Genomic DNA, 7500 nt, shown 5'->3' on the forward strand with positions numbered 1-7500 from the left:
GCCTTTTGTGTCGTTGGTATGAAATCATTGTTATATAATAAGTGCACAATCAATGCATCAATCGTGTTTGACCTGAATGATTGCATTGCTTTGCAGCCACTTTAACAACAATGAACAGCAGTCAGAGTATAGAGTCAGAGTAGAGAAGATGAAGAATGGGAACTTTTTGCCGGTTGTTGTATTGTAGACGTGTTGACTGTCTAGTTGTAGTGTTCTTTTCCAAGATTTGTCCCTGTTGGTTGGTCTGAGTCTGAGGTCAGAGTCTCTGAAACGATCAAATCGAGCGGGTTTTCGATCGAGTCCTCTAAAATCGAGTCGGTTTCGGGCGGGTTTCGAGTCAGTGACGTCATCGAGCAGTGTTCGTTTGAAAAAAAAAAAACACGAGCAACTCGTTTGCCACAGGAAACTTCACATACCCCTCCCTCTCTTATGTCTGTGGCTGGCTTGACTGCAGCTGGTTATGATGGGGGCTGCCAGATGGCCAAGTTCAAAATTGGTTACTAAGAAACGCTTTTCTATTATTATTCATTTAAAAAAAAAAATATTTTATTTTAAAAAAATGAAAAGATAAGTTTATCCAACTGTAGTCGATTGTTTTGTTAATCAAAACAAATGAGTTTTTCAAGGGAGTCAGAATGCTTGTGGTGTTTGGCTATTTGGGGTCTATTTGACTACTTGGGCAAGAAGAAATCTGGCTGTCTGGCAGCCTTGATTATGATCGTTCGTCGCATCACACACACATACACACACACACACACACACACACGCCATCAAACAGTTGTTGATGGTGAAGGGTTGAGACCCCCCCCCCCCCCCTTCCCACCACCATCATCCCGCTGTCACCTTAACATTTCATATTTATGTCGCGCCAAAAGTTGTCGGCCGCCCCCACCTCCCATAATTTGTCACTGGTCGTCATCGCCTCTTGTGTGTGCGGGAAAGGTCGTGCCTTTCATTTCATTATTTGAAAAATAAATGAACAAGAATGGTGTGTTTTTATTAGGTAGGTAGATCATAATAATATTTAGCAGGTTCCACACCCAGACACACACGGATTGCCCGGACACAATGATAACGATGCCGACGACAATGGATGACGATGATGATGATGATGATGATTATCGTGTTTCTGTTTAAAAAATGAAATACTTTAGCAGGTTCCACCCCCACCCCCCACACGGATAGACCGGACCCGAAGATGATGATTGTGGTTTTGCTGGCTGTTACGGCTGTGATGAGGATGATGATAATGATGATGATGATGATGATGACGATGGCGCAGATGGTGATTATTTGTTCGGTCGCTCAGTGGTACGGTGTCTCTTGTCACAAAATCAAGCCTTGTCAATAGCCGGATGAGTGACAGTGATTGTTGAAAATTGTGATCCAGACGTTAAGTCCGTGTGTCAGGCACTTGACTCAGGTGTGAATGTATTCTTATCTTATAAGCAATGACGGGTATTGTAAAGAGCTTTAACACAAAAAGACTCCAAACAGCGATCGGTACATTACTGTACGAAATGGATGTATGGTCGATATGGCGTGCCGGAGGAATAAATTAAATTAAATATTGTGAAGTTCATTGAGCATGGTAAATCCTTGGAAATGCGCTTTGAACTAATACACCTGCTAGACAACTCCGATTCCAATATAAACGACTGATTAATATTCCCATATATAAACTATAGTTAGCTGAAAATCTTTCTTTGTCGGGACTCCAAAAGTATGGAACGAATTAGACAAAGAAATCAAAGGGTCTTTTAGGAGCACTGATTGATTTTAGATTGATTATTACATTGAAATGTGTTGATATTTATTTTATCCATTATTATTAGGGTGGTGGTGGTGGTGGTGGTGATGATGATGATCCCGCTGATATGATGGTGATGATAAATAAATTAAACATATTTCCCTTTATTCATCCCATAGGGGAGATTCGTCTTTCGGGTCTATTCTAAGGGAAGACTGGAATAACCCAAGCGATAGCCGCAGTGCAGCGCCGCAAATTTAGTTAGGGCAAGGTGACTTGCTCAAGACCACTCAGCGGCGGGTGATCGAACTCGGTACCTTTCGGGTGCCAACCAAAGACCGTACCGCTGCCCCTGATGATGATGATGATGATGATGATGATGATGATGATGATGGGAACTAACAAAGAATACACAGGCATCTAAAATTGAAACATTCCATATTCAAAGCTAATGTTTTACTTTAAAAAATTGAGCTTTACAATATCCACTAAATGTGATTAAAGCGCTTTGTAAAGGGGTCCCCGGTCAACAGCAACATTTAATATGTAGGACGGGACATGCCGCCTGTTAGGCGATATTACAATTTTTCAGACAAAGAGAACGCTGTTAACGGCCAGGTACTCATTTTACACCTGAGTACGGTGAGAGAATGTGAGTAAAGAGCCTTGTCCAAAGACTCAACTATGCACCGAGCGCGAGGCTCGAACCCAGGACTTTCCGATCCCAAAGCGGGTGTCATACCACTAGACCATTATAATGCACGAGACCCATGGTCGACAAGAGTACTACCTATAGTTACGTCATGACTAGACCACATAGCCGCACTAGGCCTACTGTAGGAGTGTTCATTGATAGAGGGATGCGTGTGTGTCATAGAAATAGCCTTAGTGTGTGTGTGTGTGTGTGTGTGTGTGTGTGTGTGTGTGTGTGATAGTCAAACTTTAGTAGGTTTAATGAAGTCTTGTCACACACGCGTGATACACCTATACGAATTTCCCTGCCACTGCCACCCAGACACACTAACATCTGACAAGGAGTGAGGGCTGTGGAAGAACCACAGACTACCGTGTGCAAACATTGGCGATTGGTATCGGATGGCAAACTGTGATCGTTTGAATTTGAAATGATTCGAAACACTCGTTACCCCTCCGCTCGCTCGAATCCTGATCGTCTCAAGCTCGTCTCACGTGTCAAGATCGTCTCAAGCTCACAACCCGCCTGATCGTTTTACGATCGAGTGATCGTTTTACTAACTCGCTCTTCCGGCATTGAGATCGAGCACTGACTCGTGGGTTGGCGCTCGGTCGTCGATCGAGTAAAAGCGATCAAATAACCCAACACTACTACAGAAGTCAAGTTGTTGTTTTTCGACACCTTCCACCATGATCAAACTCGTGAGGTAAATGGTTAAAATCTGGTAAAGCCTTTTGTGTCGTTGGTATGAAATCATTGTTATATAATAAGTGCACAATCAATGCATCAATCGTGTTTGACCTGAATGATTGCATTGCTTTGCAGCCACTTTAACAACAATGAACAGCAGTCAGAGTATAGAGTAGAGAAGATGAAGAATGGGAACTTTTTGCCGGTTGTTGTATTGTAGACGTGTTGACTGTCTAGTTGTAGTGTTCTTTTCCAAGATTTGTCCCTGTTGGTTGGTCTGAGTCTGAGGTCAGAGTCTCTCTTACAACAATACAGTCGTCTTGATCTGATAGGCATTTGACTGTTACCTGGATACCTGGATACCTCTGCATAGAGTCTTAGAGCTTTTAGACTTGGTGTAGTCTCCTTCGCTCCTCCTCATCTATTAATGATTGGACCAATTTTTATAATTGAACTTGTTTCCTAGGGTGTTGCTTATCTCCAACTCTGCTTTGAATTTATTCAAATTTTTTGCTGATACTGTGGTTTCTTGTAGTTTATTCCAGTTATTTACAATTCTAGAGAGCCTCGCCTTTGGCCTACCAACCTCCGCTGCACGTCCAACTCGCCTTGAGCATGCATTCACGTAAAATATAAAGATTTTTTTAAAAAACCTACCTCTGTTTCAAAAACTAGCATCTTTCACCTTTCTAAGAAACATTTTGATTTTTCAGAACTTTAGTTCGTTAAAAAATACCGGCCAATCTGACCCGTTGAGTCGAATGAAAACGAAATTTTGTTGTTTACACGGTTCAAAGGAAATGCCGTAAATAAGCTTTCATGGACTTCCTGTGTTGTTTTTACAGTGTCACGTGACCGTTTTGAGAAATTTGTCGTCTGCTACAAATAATTAGACCGGTAGGGGGTAGATATTTTCGTTGGAGCAGAGAAAAAGTGAGTATTATTTCTTGGACTTGTAGAGAGGCCTAGGGTCCACCAGCAGTCAAGTTTATTGAATAAAAGAAAAAAAGGCCTTTTTACTGCACTAATGCACCAAATTGCATACCTATCTATGGACACTTTGTTCCTTATCTTTTTCCCAATAAACTTTTTTAAAAATCTGGGGCCAGGGTTGCTAGTTTGGCCTCCTGGTGGCAAAATTTGAGAAATTTGGCCTTTTCCCAAGCCATTTGGCCTCCCAAAATTTGGTTTGGCCACTTGGCCTCCTGTAACCAACTTTTTGGCTTCCTCTGACTTTCCCCGTTATATCGTTTTACTCTGGTACCGGTAAAACTTATTTTATTTGACAATCTAAATATCTAAATGCAACACGTGCTAACGCCACAGATTGCATTTGCTAATGCTTCTATATATACGAATTTTCCTTATCCTATCTAAATTGTTTAACAAATCTAAAGAGTTTTCGCGAGGCTAAGGTGGGTTTAGTGGTATTTGGGCTCCTGCCGAGGAATCTGGCTTCTTGCTATAGCTAGTTTGGTCTCTTACTCAAAAATGATCTGGCAACCCTGCCTGGCTAGGCGGAACCTTGATAACAGAAACGGGGCCCACACGATTTCGCGAGGAATTAATCATGAAAACAATTAGGATATAATTTCAACACAACTTTTGAAATTCATCAAGGATTGTCCATTACCGAATGTTTTTTGATAGAAAACAAATGCATCTTCAAATCTAAACTGCTTTTGACGGTAAGCGGTAAGTTTTTATTTATTTTTCTGTCCAAACGAATGATTTGTCCTGGTTATAGAAGCTAAGTATTGGTAACACCGGCTCAGCTGTCTAGATGAAAAAAAGTTCCTTCTTTCATTTGTTTTAAAACGTTCTTTTTTCAGTTTCTTGCTGTTTCCTCGTGTCTGAATGTTCTTGTTTGGTTTAAGGAATCCTGCCTCTACCCTATCTATTCCCTTTACTATTTTATATGTTTGGATCATATCTCCCCTTCTTCTCCTGTAATCTAAGGTCGGGAGATATAATTCTTTCAATCTCTCACAGTAGGTTTTGTCTTTCAGGTGTGTGATAAGTTTTGTTGCTCTCCTTTGCACTCTTTCCAAACAGTCTTTGTCTCCCTCAAACTTCGGATATCATATGCAGTTAGCATATTCCAGCTTTGATCTAACCATAGTCTTGTTGAGAAGGAGTCTCTCTGGATTTGGCCCACTCACTCTGCTGACTCCACCTCACTCACTCCTAAAACTGTAGACTGTAGAAGACTAGAGGCAGAGGTATCTGCTTGCTGAGCTGAAAAAAATTCGTCCCCTCAGCCTCAACCATCTCATTTCTACCACATTCGAGACGTTTTTGCCTTTTTAAATAAAAGAAATCTTTTTCTTACATGTTTGAGTTGAGCTTTCTACTTCTAGCTTTTTGATTTTTGGTTCCTCCATAACTTGTTGTATTCATTTTGTTTTTAAAATGTACGCGAAAAAAATTACAGCTTTTTGTTCTCTTAACTCTTTTGAGTTTAACTTATTTAGAGAGAGAGATTTGTCTCTAGAAATATTTATCAGCTTTTAAAATTAAAGGTTTTACTGTTTGTTTTTTTGAACTGTAAATGTACAGAAAAGACAAAGCCATTATTACATGGAATTGGAATGCCTAGGGTATGACTTATGAGGATGTTACCGGAAGGACGTAAAGAAGAAGAAAATATTTTTTAATAGGATCTAATTCCTTGATTTTACAAATTCTGCCACGTATTGTTTGAGTGTCAAAAACGATAGATTTCCAGAAATTCTAAATGTAAGTAAACACGTTAATGGTATCACTTAATAATAATAATATATGATTTTTATGTAGCACCTTACCCCGTTTCAAGAAGCTCAAAGCGCTCAACAATAACGTCACAACTTTCACTCAAACATAGAACCACGCAAACATACAACCACTCAAACATGGGGAGGCCTTCCAAAAACTCCTACATCCCCAGTATTCTTGTTCTAGTAGGGGGTTTGGGAGGGGGGAAACTTTTTTTATAATGTTCTAGTAGGGGGTTTGGGAGGGGGGAAGACTTAAAATAAAAAAAGGTTTCCCCCCTCCCAAACCCCCTACTAGAACATTATAAAAAACAAGAATACTGGGGATGTAGGAGCTTTCGGAACGCCTCCCCAAACAGTATGAAACAAAGCAGTATAATTCTACAGTGTTACATATTAAAAAGAAACGTTTTAAGATGTTTTTTTAAAGAATTCTTCATCATTACTGTCTGATATATCTTGGAAGGGAGTTTCAGATAAGGGGTGCCGAATATTCCAACGCATTACTCGCCAATTTTGCGAGTTATTTTTAGCTTCAAAGAATGTGATTATCAAACTTGAATCTCTCAGATTGCTAGCTGGGACGTAGACTTTAAGAATGTCATTAATGTATCCAGGGCAATCAGAGTACAGTGATTTAAAAACAATAGTACTGATCTTATATTCTATACGTTTCTCAACGGGAAGCCAGTGGAGTTCTCTTAGCAAACCCGATACAGATTGATTTCTCTTTATAAATAATCCTGGCATCATCGTTCTGGGCAATCTGAAGGGATTTTATTTTGTCTTTATTAATAGAAGAAAGGAGAGAATTGCAATTATCTAGCATTGACAGAATTCGAGAAATAACTGTCAAGGCCGAGATCTCTTGTAATGAGATGTCTAACACTAAATATTCTTCTCATTTCCATGTACATTAACCTTACAATATAAATTACTTGACTGGTAAAAGACAAATCTGAGTAGCTAGCTATTGCCAGGAATTTGTTGTTTGATTCGAAAGCTCTGATGACCATAGGCTTTCATCTACCCATTTGAGAAGAAAATTAAAGCAGATGCAGTTACAATTTAGACTGTAGGGAGTTTGATATCAATTTGCAGGTAGGTTTGGGGTTGCAAAAATGATCTTTCGCACATATCCGCCAGAAAGTGCATAACTTCAAAACCTTTTTGACCTGGAAAGTGATGTTAGATGTTAATACAGATGGCTGTTTTTCTCTTCAGCTGAAATTCTCAAATTGATATTATATCATAATAAAATCTTGTGGCAAAAAGGATATAAAAACGACAGAAAACTTAGTTGCCATAATGTTCTGATAAAAACAGACTAATATCCAACATATTGAGCTGCAGTTATTCTTCAAGACGAAACTAAATAATACATAGTAATTTTACAAAAAGAATTGTTTTGAAAAAAAACATGGGGGGGGGGGGGGGGAAGCATTTGGTTTGTACCCTGTTGTCGAAATTCTCATTCATTATCCATTGAAGTTAGTATTAATCTGCCAAGATTAGGAAAGTGAGACTTTGTGATATCGTTTGCCACATGATAAAACAACAAAGAATCAAATATTGAATGGAAGGGTTGATACTGTCAATAGCACAAAATTCAA

At 39.4% G+C, this 7500-nt stretch overlaps 1 protein-coding gene across 1 annotated transcript in view; it reads left to right on the forward strand.

Moving 5' to 3' along the window:
* LOC144977560 (protein virilizer homolog) overlaps window positions 1–7500 on the forward strand; it is a 62876-nt gene that overhangs the window by 172 nt on the left and 55204 nt on the right. The gene's annotated exons all lie outside the window — the stretch shown is intronic.

The sequence above is a fragment of the Berghia stephanieae genome, chromosome 7, assembly GCF_034508935.2.
Source record: "Berghia stephanieae isolate SIO BIC M18660-M18661 chromosome 7, UCSD_Bste_1.3, whole genome shotgun sequence".
Lineage (NCBI taxonomy): Eukaryota > Metazoa > Mollusca > Gastropoda > Nudibranchia > Aeolidiidae > Berghia > Berghia stephanieae.